Below are 16,858 nucleotides of genomic sequence, written 5' to 3'. Positions count from 1 at the left end.
TGTGTTCATGAACACTATCCTAGGTAATAAAACTAGCTTTTGGCAACACTGACTTTCATTAAGTTTAGAAACAACGTTAGATCACTGCTGACCACTCCCCTCAACCCCGTTCAGCATCCACAACCCTCAAACAAAGTCGCGTCCGGATAACGGTAAAGCACACAGAACACAAAGCGCAGCAGTATTAACCACCAGTCTTTCAGCCCTTGAAACCTAGTAAAGGTCCCAAGAGCCAGGGAGTTTGCCAGGCTGTCTGGGGGAGCATTTAAAGCCTGACACTGGAGTCAAGAGACCTGAATTCTAGTCCTGACTCTGCCTAGGACCAGTGATGTGGCCTTAGGCATGACACTTAACCTCTGTATGCCTCAGACCCTCCAGATGCAAATTCAGCATAACCCACCCAATATGCATCAGCACTTTCAGATAAAAAAACATTGTCTCTGTCCATTGTATTATCGATGCCTCTAAGACATGATTATCCACACCGAAACAAGAACTTAACCCCTTTGCTAGAATAACCAGTCTCCATGACAGAGCAATGTCTGGACGAGCAAAGCTATTGCTAGATAGGACAGAGGTTTATTAGCAGACGTGTAAAGGGAAGTTTGTACTCTGTTCGGAAAAAGTCGGTAGAGCTCCTGCCGTCTCAGCCCTCCCCTCACAATTTTTCACAAGTGCCAAGATTCACAGCAGCCTCCATCCATCCATTAAAAATGATCACGGACATCCCCCCCCCCCCGAGATATATAGGGCCCAATCTCCAAGAAAATCCCTGAAAATATAATGCTGAAAACCTGTCTTAGCTGACTGCTGCTATGCCTCTTAACTAGCCCTGATATACCTGAGAAGTGCAGCAAATAAGGGTATATAATCCCTGCGCTGATCTGAAAGCCTTTCAGCATCCCTAGACACAATCTATCAAGTTAAGAACAGAGTGACAATAAATTAGCGATGGCTGTTCAGTCACAGCGTGGAATTCTTGGCTTTCGTCTCTTGGTATCAACACCAGCTTTCTGTCTGCAAGCGTTTCTTATACCGCTTTATTATTCCATATGCTATTTCCAGTCCCCACCAAGCTAAACAGTTCGGATGATTTGGCTTTCCAAATGGGAGGCCTACAGAGGATCCCAATAATATCACTTTTTAATTTTCTTTTTGGAGTGGTGATAAACCTTACAATATGCATCACTACAATATTATTCCCTTAAACCTTTAGCTTCAGCTCAGAAATGCTACTAACAGCTAATTTCATTCTTGGGATGAGAGAGAATGCAATTTGTAGCAGAGAACAGTGCTCGAAACGATTTGCCTGGAAAATGCCCTTCATTTGAATCCTTGACTAACAACCTGGTTAGCATTAGTTTCTTGTCAAATGGTAATGCTCTAGGAATTGCTCTTCCCAAACACACTTAACAGGAAAGCCTACATTTCTTCTCCCGCACTCTAATCTTCATTCACACACTTCATCCCAGCCCGTCTAACTCTCACGGAAATTCCTTATTTCATACAATTTCAGTATGTCCTGCATTATTGCCCAACCTTTAATTGATCTGGTTACCTTAGCAACGGTGGACCAGCTGTTCCCAATATGGAGATTTCAATTGGCTGTGACAGACAGCTTTTTCCTTTAATCTACATACTTCTGTAGTTTTCACCTTTGGGAGAAAAAAAAAAAAGCCTATTTGCAAGTGGGAGGTTTCCATCAATCGTGTCCCTCGATGTTTCTCTTGTATATTTTTTTTCACTTTTCTTGCAGTTTTAAGGGTGTTTTAACTATTATTCTTACAGGAAAAACACCCGAGTGTTCAGTAATTTTCCTGCAATGAGCAGTCAGAAGCCACTGGGTGAGGAGACCCTCTGTTGAAGAAAATCAGTTGACAAAAGCTGGGCTTCCCACATGTCAACTTTATTTGACAAAGCTCCTTGTCCTCTCCACATTTTTTTAAACTCCTCTTCCCATCCGCTGTGTTTACCCACCTTCGGCTGGCTAAACTGTTCACATGTTTCATGGACATTATCATAATTCCCATTAGCGGCAGGACACTTCAGATTTGTGCCAGGAAAAAGAAAAAACGTGCCTGGGCTGTCACTTTGCAAAATCCCTCACTTTTGCCTGGTACTCGGGAAGAAACCTGTGCAGAAATCAGACGTAACCAGGCTCATTGCCATTCTTTCGAAAAGTCATGGCAAAGCTTTAGGATGAATGATGAAAGCTCTCCGTGCTGAATAGCGGCTAGTTTTTGCAACCAGCCAGCCTGGAACTGGTTTTACGGACATCAGAAACCCGATCCGTTCAGTCCTGTGTCTGACACGCAGCAACAAACAGGAGGAAAACACCTTTCCTTGTGACACAGCCTTTACTTTTAGAAATGCCACGGCTGGAGCAAAGCAGATATGCAGATGCTTCTCCAAAGCTCACTTGCCACTGCATCCTCTTGTTCATTCCCGTGTGGAAATAAGAGCTTTTCAGTCTTTTCTTCAGTCACCTCCATCTGGACCACTTTGTCCTTGGCTGGTATTTGTTTTTCTGAATCCAGAGTGCTCCAGAGAAATTCCCCCATTCGTCTGAATCTGCTAACTGATTCCACACAAGATGCTCTTGCTAATTTGCTTCTATGGCAAAAATAAAAGCTGTTCTTGCTGGCAGGAGAAATGCATGGTCCACAGTTGGTTGCGATAGGATCTTTTTTCCCCTGTTTAAAATGTAAGATCTCATGAATTAAGAAGATACAGTATGTCCAGATCTTATACCAGTCACTCTCTCTGATTCATCAGGGAGTCTCCTTGGTAACTAGCTGTTCCTCTCTGATGATTCATGTTATAAAAAAGCTCTCTCAATTTAAAGATAAAATACAGTGAAAGGAGAATGAGGAAGTATACTGCATATGGGCTTAACACAGACACATGTATCATGTTTATAGTGCTATATTGTGCATTTCCTAGGTACATATGTATGGGGACAAACACATCTGTACCCAGGGAAACAATGACTTGGTATTTGCAAGAGGGCAAGATAGCTAGACAAACTCTAGTATTTGCTAGTATTCCTTGTTTGCATCACAATGTTGGTCACGGCATTTGCAATGTAAATAATCTCGGGGGGAGGGGTGTTTTTGCTACTCGTGTTTAATGAGAGGCTCAGCAGCTCATGCTTTAGCGAGCCAGGTTTTCAGTTTTGCGTGAGACTGATTACCAGTTAGAAAGATTCAGAAACAAAGCAGTTTACAGCTGGAAGAATAGCCAGGTTATTGGTGGCTACCGAGTAACCCTTGCTTTAGTAATTAGAGCGTGGACTGACCTCTCTTTGCTGCATAATAAGCCATCATTATTTCTTTCAGGTTGCTCAAGTTGAAAGGATGCTGCCCTTTGAAGACTATTTTTCTTTGAGAGCTAGTGTCAGAGGAGAAAGTTAGTTCAAGGTGAGGTTAAGAATGCTTTGTTTTTGAAGCAGATGATAATGGTGTGTTTGTAGTTAAGGACTTAATCAAAACCAGTCAGCATGCACACATCTCCCACCCCCAAAAGACCCCCCCAGCCAAGCAGGGAAAACGTTGGGTGGCAACAGCACAGCTTGCAGTTCTCTAGCAGCTTCCCTCTGAGGATCTCAAAGTGCTTTAGAGCCATTGAGATGAGGCAGGTAAACATCCTACAGGTGGGAACACTGAGTCACAGGCTGAAGTCAATATTTGCAAATTCGGGCACCTTAAATTAAGCACCTACACCTACAATGCGCTACAAATACAGAGCTGTGTTTTCAGCAGCTTTGAAAAATGTGGCTGAAGAATTTTGGCCAGGCTTACGGAGGATTTTCATGCCTTATGCATAGTGGCAAGGGCCTTCTGGTACCTGTTTTATCTGACATGGGGCATCTACAGGGTCTTCCCACTTACAAAAGGCTTAGCACCCTACTTTGGGGTGGGGTTGGAAGGAGGAGGCTGCTAACCTTAAGCACATGCAAGTGCAAGCTGTTTCCACTCATACTTTTCTGCTTCTTATTTGCAAAAATTAATTTCACTCTCACGTAAGAAAGCCACATAGCAAACTTCTTGGGCCTTCTGACAAATAAGCAATCAAATGAAGCTTAAAATACTGAGTCAGGTGTTCAATTGAGGGACTGTCTGCTCACATCTCACCTCATTTTCTGCACTGTGTCCAGGGTCCTACAAATACACAAAACAAACAGTAGGAGCAACTCATATACTGACTTTTATGCTAAGAGAAGCCAAGTTGCTTTACAAACAAGAGTCGGTTAGCCCACCACTCCTGGGGTGGAGTCCAACGAACAGGTAGGAAGGACAGCATGTTGCATAGTACGGAGAATGGGTATTTGGGGAGGGAGATAGGGAAAATTCTGTGCTTATGAAACACAGACCATGAAACTTTTAAGATCCAGGCAGGGTAACCAGGACCATATTAACATCCTGAGAAGGGCGTGCCAAGATTCAAACCTGTGGCTTCAGAGAGGCGTGGTATTGCAAACCAGAAGCATCGACAATTGTCAACCCCTCCAACAAGCACTACATGCACTCAAACCTTTATTTACTGAGTAGCACAAGGGAGATGGAATTGATTGTGATGAACGAGGGTTCATATATTCGAGCCAATTTCTGATGCAATTAATACACACTAGGGACACAACCTTAGATAATCGAGCTAATTTCCAATGCAATTAATACACACTAGGGACACAACTTCATTTTGGATAACTGAGGTTGTTGGATAAGCACATTTGGGATAATTTAGGTCTGACCAGACTCCCAGATGGATGTAGAGCCCCGCTCAGCACACCACAGCCAGCGAGTAGGGGTGGGAGAGCTGGAGGAAAGATAATTATCTTTTCTCTTTCCTGCTTTCTCTGTGCTGTGTTGTCTGGTGCTACTGTGGGTACAGATGGCTGACCTTCTGTGACTGCAGGTGAACCAAGACATGTCGGCCCAGAGAGACATCTAGGCTAGGTACAGATATTACACATTACTGGTATAAGTGGTCAGAAACCAATCTAAAGCCAAACTAAACATGTAACAGAATAGAAGTTCGGTGCACATAGACTGCTTTAAAAATGGCAGAACCACAGGTGGCGGAAGCTGGGGGTAACGGGGCTTTTCCCACCAAATGCATGGCAGTGAACAGGGCCGCAGGGCAGCCCAGCCATGGGCTCCAGGCTGCTGCAGCAGGGGGAGGAGGGCACGTACACTCAGACACGGAGCCAGGATCATAGCCAGCCAGGATTGCAGCCCTGGCATGTGGATTACTGCCCACCATGGCAGCCAGGCAAGTTTCAGTCTACTCTGTGAAGGGGAAAGGGCTGGGTAGGGGCAGATCAAGGCCATCATGGTGTGGGAGGGAATGCAGCAGAGGCAGGGACAGGGGCTGGGGTGAATGGGGCCCTGGGCTGGGTTATGGGATGCTCGGAGCCTGGGCAGTTTGTCCAGGGACACGAGGTGGGGAGAGAGCACCTGCCACTGTGCACACCCCAGAGAGGCCTGGGGGGAGGGGCACATGCCCCCCCAGTCTGTGCAAAGGGTGGAGGTGGGCTTCTGTTGTGCACTTGGCTCTGCGCCCCACTGCTGCTGCCACCCCAGGAGCGGTGTGTCCCCTGCCTGTCTGGCAGTGGCAGGCACGTGGCATTGTGAAGCTCTCGGGGCAAAGGTGGGGTGCAGAGCCCAGTGCACAACAGCAGCCTTCCTCTTTCCCGTGCACAGATCTGGAGGCCTCCACTGGGGTGCGCATAGATGCGGGAGGCCCCCCCCCCCAACTGCGCCTGGACAATTTGCCCAGGCTCTGAGCATCCCATGACCTGGCCCATGGCCTCATCCACCCCAGCCTCTGCCTCTGCCTCTTCCCCACTCCCTCCCTCACTGTGGGGGTGTCAATCTTCACCCTCCCTCACACCCCTTTCTGATGACAGACTTACCTGCTGGGGGGTGGGGCTGGGTGCATGTGCATGCAATCGCACATGCTCTCAGCCCCCCCAATAATAATTTCCTCCTTCACTTATGGATGGAACTCAGTCTAAGATAGACCTGGATGGATGTAGCATCAGACCTAATCAGTTTAGGTTAGGCCTGCTTATTGACCTTCAATACCGCATCCCCTCCCAACTCAATTTAGCTCATAGTCTGTTGGCATCCCAGGCACCTCTGTTGGCTCCCCTGCCCCCACCCTGTTGCAGATGCTAACCTCAGCCTCACTCATCTTCTCCAGCCAAATGCCAGGCTGCCCCTGTCCCTTGGTTATTATAGAAACGGCAAGAGCTGGGATTTAGAGCAAGTATGGCTGGGGGTGGGGGGCGCATGGTTGGGAGCCTCTGCTGCCAACCATGTTCCTGGTTTGGCTGACAGCTCCATGTGGCTCTCAGCCCTGGTTCCTGCCTGTGTCAGCTGAACTGGGCAGCAGTGGGGGCAGGGGTGTGTGTGTGTGTGTGTGTGTGTGTGTAGAACGGAGGCCCCTTCGTGGCTGAATAAGCACAGCTGGGGGGGTGGCACCCCTCCGCTGCTGCTGGTAGCTGGGGTGGGGCAGGGCTGGGGAGAGAAGCTGCACTGGGAGGCATGTGGAAGCATCCCCTGCTTTCTGGCCTCATCCAGCAGTGGTGACATGTAGGCAGTGCATGGGAGTGCACGTACATCCCTGAGAGTGCTGGTGCACCCCTGACATGTCACACTCCTGCTTAGGCAACAGGCAGGGGGGGCCGGTGGGAGCACCGGTGCCCCCCGTGCGAGCACTGGCCAGGGAGTGGGAGTGGTGCGCCACTCCTGGAAGCCAGTGAGTAAGATTGGATGCAGGTACTTCCCCCGACTCCCCCTAGTCGGTGAGATCGGCCGTGGAGGGAGCCCCCCCGGATGCTGACCGGTCAGTGGGGGGGGAGGTGGGGCACGTGCCCCCTCTGAGTAAGGTGGCACCAGTCGCCCATGTCAGCCAGTGCAGGCATCTGTGTGCCCCCCCACTGATGGGCGAACATCTGTCCCATTCGCTCCTGATCCAACCTACGGGGCTTAGAGAAATCGGTGTAGGTTTGACTGATTCTGCCTCAGGCTTTTTGAACGTCTGTACCTAACCCTGAAGAGACATAACCTGCCACCTGATCTTGTCCTGTTGCCAGGGGCCTCCACTGAAGTGGGACAAAAGGGAAACCTGCCCCATCTATCTTTTTGCTTCTTATTTGACCTTTCTGGAGCTTAAAAATCAATTTTGAGGCTTTTGTTTTCACCAGCTTTCTGCTGTGTTCCACCATGGGGCAGTGGGGCAGGTGGAGAAGAGCAGATGCTTCCCTGAGGAGAAGGAAAGGGAAGATGGTTGCATGGCTTCTTTGCAGAACGGAGGGATGAGGCTGACCCTCCTGACCACAGGAGAAAGCATAGAGAAATCCAATAAAAACTCGGTTCTGTTTCCCCCCTGAAGTTTTCCATATGTGGGAGAGGGGAGGGAGATGAAACAATGCTGATGCTTAGAGTGCCCGTGCCCCTTGGGCTAACTGTGGATACCTCAGGAACGTGTTAACTGCCCCCCTCTGCCCTGCAGGAGCCCATGTCATCCCTATTATGCTTTGCTCATCTGGGTGAATTAACCTCTCCCACAACCTGCTTCCAGTGGGCAGTACACCTGCTTGTTTGCCTGACTTTTCCTCAACTCTCTGCTGGGATACGTTAAATGGCAGTTTGAGAGAATAAAAGGAAGGAGTCAGTGACAGGAAAAGGGTCCTGTCCTGATGGAGTGGTGGTGTTTGGTCAGCAAACCTCTACCTTCATCAGATCAGATACCCTGCCCTTTTCCTATTGCATTTGTAATTTGCTTAGGGGACCTTTGCAAGGGAATAGGAAACAATACACTTCTGCTGACACAAGTTCAGTGAGTTGTGCACATCCTCATTAGTATGGCCTTGCAAGATGTACCAGAGTAGACAAACAAATCTATCAGACCACGGGTCATACCCTAGGCAGAGATGAGCTCCTTTACTTCTCACTGAAAGCCATGGGATAGTTCTTGGTACTTCTGGCTAATTTATCACTCAAGGCATAATTTAGGATAATCTAGTGCATGATAAGAGCACTTTTCAGGTTATGAACCCCGCCAGGGACCAGAGGGGAAGAACTGAAAAGCAAATGATATTTAATTCACCAACCAAACACAATGATTCACAAAGAGCCAAGTAGTGTTTTATGTGCCTGCTCTAGCCATGGAGGGTTATTCTTTTACCCAGCCCTCAACAGAAGCTCTGCTTATACAAGCCCCTTCCAGACTATGAATCTGTGAAATAGGGCGCTATTTAAAAAAACAGCAAAGAACACCTGACCTGTTTTAACATGGCAACTTTTCAGACAAGGGCTCAAAAGCCTACACTGTGAACAGGATCATACACACTCCAGTGAAGACACACTCAGCAACCCAGCTAAGAACAACGGGCATTTCAAAAAGCACCTTCCTTTCTTAGCACATGGGCAACTGCTTGGGGTGGAGTGGGGTGGGAAAGAGTTGCCAAATTTTGACTTGCCAAAGAGCTGTAATTGCCAGAAATTACCACAGATATCTTTTTACTAGTGCTGGGGCATGATAGCTTTAAATAGTGGTGCCTCTGCACTGCTTCCAAAGTTGTCCTACGTTTAGGGTGGCTGTCATAAAGGACAGTCCAGTTTTCTGCTGCTCTGCCCTCTGTTGATATGAAACCCAACGCCTTTATGTCCTCCGTATTTCTCTTTAAGAGAACATAAAGAGGACATAAAGGTGTCCGAGTTCATATCAATAGAGGACAGAGGACAACCAGGTGTCCTTTATGATGGCCACCCTACCCGCGTTATAAATCAACCTTTTTATCATTCCAAAAATCAGCATGGAAGTTCCTTCAAAAGGCACAAGTTGGTCAGGAACGCTCTGATAGCGTCAGGCAGGGGTGTCCAAGGAAGAATATTTATCCCTTAGGCTGGACAAAGGGTTTATAATGTAATAATCTGAGCTGGTGTGCAGTGGCAGGAATGGGGTCTGCTAAGTGTTCTTGCTGTTATGTGTGTCAGGGATTTAGGCCTTTCTCAAAAGCACTTGGTGTTGGGTGCAGCCAAGGCTGGGGATTTGACTGGGGTGTGCCAATGCTCCTGCTGGAACTTCAACCCAGAGGCTCCTGGCTAGAGGGTCTAGCCACTCCACTTTGGGTTAATTCATCACCATATTTGGGGTCAGAAAATAATGTTACTGCATGGCATGACCGCCTGGTGCCTCCCAAGAATGGAGGGGCACCATGGTGGTGAGCGGAGACTGCCTGCAGCTGCCAGCATTGGTGTCAGTGAGTGGGGGCCACCTGCAGCCACTGGTGTCGGTGAATGAGGACTGCCTGCAGCTGCCAGCATCAGTGTCGGGGAGTGGGGACTGCCTGCACACACTGGTGGTGGTGTCGGTGGCATGGGGGGAGATGGTGAGCAGCAAGTGGGGACTGCCTGCAGATGCCGCCTCCTGTGTCGCTGGCGAGGAGGGGTGGGTTGCAAGCAGCGGCCGCCCGCAGAAACCGGTGGAGCCAATCTCGGGGTGGGGCATATGCCCCTCCAATGCATCGCCTATGCTGCAAGGTCTGATTAGTTTGGACTGTGGGAGTTTTTGCTTTTCTCTGTAGCGGGGTGTGTGACCCTGTTCCCTGGATCTCTTGAGGGTATTTTAACAACCTTTGCACCATCAGGACATTAGCTGCTGCAGTCGCCTGCTTTATCTATAGCAGATTAAGGTATTACATTTTGTGGCTGTGTCAGGGTTGATTGTATAGTTTTGCTAGGAGGTTAGACAATGGATTTGTATAGGATGGTTTGGATAGGGGGGACATAATGCCCAAATAACAGAGAACATTTCCCCAGTCCTAGAATACAGGTGGAGGGAGAGGCCTAGATCTTAAATAGCGATTTTTCCTTTTTCTGGCTCTGTGGGCTGGCTCTTCTAGCCGGGCATTGGTGCTTTCTTGGACACCATATCAATGCAGTACACGAGGGGGTTAGGTTCAGAGTGGCTGAGCTTGAGGTTAAAGGTAGACCCTTGAGAGCTTCAGGCTTGCCCAGGTCTGGCCATTCAAGTTCTTCAGTACTGTGACTGCCACACAACTTGCTCCTTCCTGAGACAAAGCATCCATATCCACTTGTACCCAACCAGCCCCAAACTCTGCCTGCTTCAAGTGACAGAACAGAGGGGAGAAGACCTTTGCAACTTAAAGAGCTCTTATGGCAGGTGAGAGTCTGGGAATCAGAACCCTGCACCCATATCCAAGTGGGAAGCAGGGGAGGGGAGGACCCCACAGGTTCATATTTGAGAGTGTGGATCAGGCTTATGCCAATTATGACTCAGCCTGCACATGTATAGCTGTACATAACTCCCATCGAACTCAGTGGGAATCATAACTGACTAAGAACTGATTATGGATGGCAGGAATTAGTCCAGTGTGCATATCTATTTATATCTGTATCTATACCCCTAACTACACTATACGAGGCCTTCAAACCATTCATCAGTATTATATTTGTGTCATTATCACCCATTAGCTTGTTGCAATTTTCTATACTTTCAGTTCTTCAATTACATTGATTATCACATTAAACATTTCTTGCGTTAAAAGAACAAGCTAAAAATAATAAGCTTGTATCTTCATAATACAAATGGAACGGTTTCATTTGTAATATTGAGAACATGGTGAGCTCATTTTCTAGCTGTAATGAAACTCTCCAGATCAAAAGGTCCAATTCATAAAAACACTTACAGCAAGCCATGCACATTTCCCTTTGCTCCCACATTCCTTTAAGTTCAAATCAAATTGAAGATTAGATCCCAGATTGAAATAAAATGGAGGAATGTGGCTGCATGTTGCATAAAGTTAGGGGAAGGACCAGACGAAAATGCAGGGAATCAAGTATGATGGCAGGGAAAACCCCTTTCTATCATTAAACATACACGACTGATGACCACCTGGTCACCAGCAGGGATTCATACATCTTCTCCAGCAGCAGTCATTTACTTTTGCTTGATTTCCCAAAATAGCAACATGCTGCTGGAAGGGGGTGAAATGGAGAGATGAAGTTGTGCTGAAACTTGTATTTATTAAAAATATGAACTTTTACCCAAAAAGGCCCTAGGGGAAGAAAGTAGAGGAAGTTTTGAGTTTCAACGCCACCTCTGAGTTAACAAATGAAAAGCAGCATGTATCAGGTGTCAAACACGGGAAAGAGCAGGTTTCATTACTTATTTTGATCCCTCCCTGCGCCAGTTCTAAGCCCCGAGTCACATTGCAATGATTAAAGTGTCTAATACAAAATTGAATGCCTCCTTCCAAAAGACTGCTACACCTCCACAGTGGGTATAAATGACACAGCCCCAGGATCTGCCCCACTAATTTAACTGCCAAAGACTGTAAAAATCATTCTAGTCCATATACCCACCCCCAGCTGTACTATGGGCTGCATTCAGCTCCCTAGGCACTGCCCGGGGCAGGGTGGTGTGCAGCGCCCAAAAGCATGCAAGTTCCACCAGTTCCAATAGATGACACAGCCTTTTATCCCATCTCAGCATACATGGCCACATCTTCAGGATGATATGAAGCAGATGCAGTGCTCTATCCACCTCACCATCTTGTAGGGTCTGGAGTGCCGGGGGTTGTAGGAGGGTGTAGTTACTGTATTCCTCTGAACTATCTAAAGTCCATCAGAAAAGGAGGGATCACAAGAGCTGTTTCTACGTTGTGCCCTTTCCCTGGGTGGGTGTGGATCTCCCCTCAGCTGTTTCCCAGTGCACCCTTCCTCCAAACTGTAAAGTGTTGGCCCTATTGAACAGGGAGGTGACCTACTTCTTCAAAATTGCATATGGGACCAGGGTTGTGATTACTAGACACTTACCTTCCATAAGAGCTCTTTAAGTTGCAAAGGTCTTCTCTACTCTGTTCTGTTAGTTAGAACAGGCAGAGTTTGGGGCTTCTTGGGTTTCTGATAGGGTGACCATATGTCCTGGGCAAACCAGGACACTCATGACTTCTGTAGCTTGGTCCTGGCCAGTTGGTCAAAAGTCCCACAGCAGAGTCTGGGGGGGATGTAGAGTGGCATGGTGCACAGTGCAGGCGGCCAGGCAGACATTGTTGCTGCTAGGCTAGAGCAAGGCAGGCAGCCCAGAGAAGGTGCCACCTCGCTCCAGTCTGATCGCCTTGCTCCCACCGAGCAACAGTGGTGTTTGCCTGGTGCACCATGCTGCTCCACATCCCCACCAGACTCCGCTCTGGCACTGTTGACCAGCTGGCCAAGACTGAGCTACAGAAGCTATACATGTCCCAGTTTCCTTGGGACATACAGTCACCCTAGTACTAGAGGACATGGATATCTTTTCTCAGGGCAGAGCATGTTGTGTAGCATTCATGGTTTTGAATAACTTGCATGGCCGGACCTGGGCAAGCCTGAAGCCCTCTGGGTTCTGCCGTTAGCCTCAAGCTCAGTCAGTCTGACCCTAACACGCAGCCCCACAGCAGGGCTGGGGCTGTTAGGCCCACTACACACATTTCTGCCACAGGGAGCAATGGGCAGCAACAGTAGGTTGTTATGCAGACCAAAGCCAAGAAAGGGATGAAGCTGTCAGATATTGCAGAGGTTTGCCGATAGCCCAGGAGTGCAGGAATGACAGAATTCAGTTCCCTCCTTCCCTTTCCCCCTTCAGTCTGTCAACCGATCCTGTCTTTCCCTTCCCTCTGTCTCCTGGTCCCTTGTTCCAGTTTCAATACTGGCACTTAGCAAGTCCTAGTTTGGACTAGGGGTCCAAACTAGGACTTGCTAAGTGCTGATCTTGCATTTATTGCACTTATTGTCCAAACATGGGCTCTTTAGCCAAACCACAGTCTCTCCTTTCAGGATCCCTAGCTATACCCCACCAGCTCATTGTCCCAATCCTCCTAGTTCCCTACCCAAGACTCTTTGCCCATTCAGTCTCTGAAATACTTTGCAACCAGTTTTCGTTTCTCTGCCCCTCCATTTCCCTTTCCTGGCTTCCAGATACTGTTTCCTTTGCCAATCAAGGCCTGAACTTTCACTCTTCCACCCTGTTTCCACTCCGTCTCCCTTTTTGCTTCAAATCTCTCACCCTGCACTTCTGGGGTGAAGGTATCCACCTACCACCTCCTCTACCAGAAGTGGATACTGGGAGAGGACAGCGGAGAGAGTCTCCTGTGCTCAACACCAGCCAGGAGCAACAATTGCAGGGAAAATCCTGCTCGGTTTGGAATCTGCAGACACTTTAGCTGCCAAACTCTTAACAAGTCTCTACTGAGCATATGCAAACAGACCTTCAAAGCCTTATCACTTGGCCAAATATGGAGAGCTTTTCATGGAAACAGCAAAAGGCTCTTTCTTGATGCCAGGCTAACCTCCCTGCCAAATGTCAACTCTCTGCTCCAAAGCATGGAGTTACTAAATATTTTCAGCAAAATGGTTGGAAGAGTTTTGAATATGGGTAAAATAATTGATCTTCCCCTCATATTCCCCTTGAAAAAGCTGAATCATTGTTAGCTGAAACTGCTCCCAAAATTTCAGCTGGAGGGAGATGCTCAGCATGGACATTTTCAGCCTGAATGGTACAATTCTGAAACTGAAAACAGAAAATGGGGCCTTATCACGGGAAATGTCAGGTGACCTTAACTAAAGACAGCGCTACCAGTAATACTCACCCAGCTGCATGCAGTCACTGGGATTGAGGGCCTTTATTTTCAGAAGTGCTAATCATCGTTACATTGACACAGAAATCAGATCTCTATTCTAGTCCCATTTTTACACTATTGCGTTAGCTCCTTCGGCGTGAGACCAGAATCTGACTCTCCATATTTACATCTCCACTCGTAGATATTCCAAGCCATACCTATCTAACTACGTAGAACTTGTGTTTGACCATTAAAAGAACTCATTTAAAGTATGCAGTCAGTTATGTTATAAATTACATTTAAGCATACTGCAATCATAATTTATTTGGCTCTGGAAAATTGCTAAAGTCAAAGTTGAATCTACAGCTAAGATGATACATGGGATATTGTCTGCAGTGCTCATACTCGTAATGAAATTGCATACATTATGAAGCAAATATCATAGTTTAAAATTCCAATAACAGTTTGAAAGCATCGGTGCCCGGAGTTCTCCATTTGCACAAAGGTTTTCTTTACTGCACCTCCCTGCCTAAAAACATTCACATTTTAAACATGCGTAATGTTTTACAAACCTTCCACTTGTCATCCTTGTTACAAAAAGAGCGAGAAATTCCATCAAGAAAACCTACCCACTGTTGCGTCATCACTGGTAGCCATCATCCAGTTAAACCTGCGCCAGACAAAATCGCATATACGCGCGCACACACACATACATACATACACACCTTCCCAAGCTTAATGTTTGGCAGCTGATCTTTCATCTGCAGGAGAGTAAACTGTTGCATTCTCCATCTCTGTGAGACCATCAACTCCTTTCCTATCAATCTATCCCCTCCAGGAGAAGCAGCCACTCCTGCAGTAAATTTTCTTCCGGAGGGAGACATACATCATTTTTGCAGGCTGTCTCAGTTGCTCTGCGGACAGGTTAGTGGATGCGGTCAGCATGAAGATGCTCGAACTCCATTTTTTTCTTCCATCTTCAGGATGGAAGGGCCAAATTCTCTGCTCATGCACATGCTGACTTTAGTGGGGCTATGCCAATGGACGCTGACAGACGGCAGGCTGGCAACTGTGGGAACTTTACACCTGCTTACTGAGTCTAAATTTGATTCAGTGGATTTTGGATGAGGCCCACTATGATTGTGAACAGCCTGTGCTATGCCACCTCCCATCAGAGAAAGCAGGAGTTGATGTTGCTGGTGCCTTGCAAGACTGGGCCTCAGGAGATCAGTCTCTAGGTGGAATACCCTCTGCAGCTACAGAAAGTCTGCTAGCTTGTTCAAAGAAAAAAAAATCCCTACTATCAAAGAGCTGTTCACTGGCCCCTGAGGAAGAAAATGTAGTGGTTCCAGTCCAGCTGCTAGAGAAGTCCCCGTATCTATCACAAAATCTACCACCACAATTGACACTCTTGTTAGCAGGCTCAGCGGGAAAGGTCAAGGATTGAATGGGCCATGGAAATTGAACAAAGGAGGATCATTTCAGGCAGCCTTTATCCATTAGCTTTCTCTGCTGCTGCCCATGCTGAAACTGTTCAGTGAAGAGAGAGGACTTCAGTTCTTAGGGCTGGCAACTTTTCAGTGGCCTCACATTTCTTCTACAGCTTGCATCTATGCACATGCCAGCTAGCTGCTTAATTCAGGGGTGGCCTGTGGAGTGGTCCCATCCAGGCCATTGAGCTACAGGAGGTTGGGGGTGCGGCAGAAAATGTGGAGCCCCTAGGTCCTGGTGGACACGGCTGTTGGTAGCAGCAAGGTGGATGAGGGCTGTGCAGATACAGCCCTGGCTTGCCTCGTGCCTGCTGGACCCATGCTGCTGCACTGCCACGGCTGGATCCTCACCACCTGTAATGCTGCTGCCCCAGCACCCCTCACTGCTACCCTTGCATGCACCACAGCTGCCAGCAGCCCTACACGTCTGGCTTTGGAGGACACCCATGGTCTAGATGCAGGCCAGGGCTCAGGGTGAGTTTGACACCGCTGGCATTGACACAAACACATATACACCTACACCATCACAAATACACACACCAAAATGTAAGGCATCATACTCTTAGATCAAACCACCGAGTGCTTGCTTCTTGGCCCACCTGTACTTGGCCTATATTTCCAAAGGCTTGACTCCCAATATTGACCTCATTTTTCACAAGAAATATGTTCCCGTAACCCCGTTAAGGTCATATGGAATTCCTTTCGCAGTCCTTCTTATAAATGATGGTACCAACTGTTCCCTACTAAGCCTGGCTATTCGCAAACAAATGCCACAGAGATGAGTGATTTTTTTCCCGACTTTGCACCATTTGGAAGCCCGTTAATTTGGCGGCTGTGGTGTTAAGTAATGAACGTTCCCGCGGCAAGGTCACAATTCCATTTTACATCAAATAACTATCTTTTCTCATGTATGATACATGAAGCATATTTCTCACTCAGGGCACAATGTTTTATTAACATTATTTCCCTTTGTTCTTTTGTACAGATTGCCCATTATGACTATCTAGACTGCCTGCATGACATCTTTAACAAAAAAAATGCAATGAGTAATTATAAAAAGGGAAATTCATCTGATGCCACATTAGTTAACCCCTCGGTATTTTCCTTGAGTGGGGAACTCCTATTATTATTTACAAGACAACTTGGGTTTATCCAGGCCACATGGCGTTTTTCCTCAGTGATACATATACGTGCAGGCCGATGACAGAGTAATGTGAGGGTGGATTGTTCAATCCAAGCTGAGAAGACAAATTGAAGCTTTATACGGTGTAGTAGAAGTGGTAAAGAGTTGAAAGTGAGAGCTGCTGGAATAAATATCTGAGATGAGGACTTGCAGAAAAGGTACACTGCCACTGCTGATAACACCTCGGCGAGTGTCAAGTTGGGTTAATTTGCAAGGGCGACAGATGTCTCTGAAGCAGACAAATGAATAGGAAAAGACACTAAAGCCCCTGGGCCAGGTTCTCAGTTGGTGTAAGTCACTGATTCTCTGCACCACAGCTTCGGCCTCCTGCGTTGAGATGGATTAACTCAAGCTCCTAATAAATATCTGTTTGCAAGGCAAACAAACTGGATTTGTCCATTCTGAGGATAAACACAGATTGACTGGCTCCCTGCAGCATCCAGGACCTAAGGTGTGAAAGTGCTTAGCATTGGCTTCACCCTGCCCATGCTAAGCACTTTCACGAACTTTACTGGAAGTTGCCTTGCTGACTTCAATAGGAACGCAGAGCAAGACAGA

At 47.3% G+C, this 16,858-nt stretch overlaps 1 protein-coding gene across 6 annotated transcripts in view; it reads right to left on the bottom strand.

Moving 5' to 3' along the window:
* Window positions 1–16,858, bottom strand: part of LOC109308453 (calcium-activated potassium channel subunit beta-2) — a 183,113-nt gene that overhangs the window by 79,648 nt on the left and 86,607 nt on the right. The window contains exons 1-2 of one of the 6 annotated variants that reach the window (XM_019532752.1): window positions 3,299–3,393; window positions 1,559–2,693 (exon numbers count right to left, since the gene is read on the bottom strand). The exons of the other annotated variants lie outside the window; for them this stretch is intronic. The gene's annotated coding sequence lies outside the window, so the exon portion shown is untranslated. Of the gene's footprint in view, window positions 1–1,558; window positions 2,694–3,298; window positions 3,394–16,858 lie in introns of those variants that run through there. 6 annotated transcript variants of the gene reach the window in all.

This window comes from Crocodylus porosus, unplaced genomic scaffold, assembly GCF_001723895.1.
Source record: "Crocodylus porosus isolate Cpor-Errol unplaced genomic scaffold, CroPor_comp1, whole genome shotgun sequence".
Taxonomy (NCBI): Eukaryota; Metazoa; Chordata; order Crocodylia; family Crocodylidae; genus Crocodylus; species Crocodylus porosus.
The sequence above is the reverse complement of the archived record's forward strand: the minus strand, read 5'-3'. Positions and strand labels throughout refer to the sequence as shown.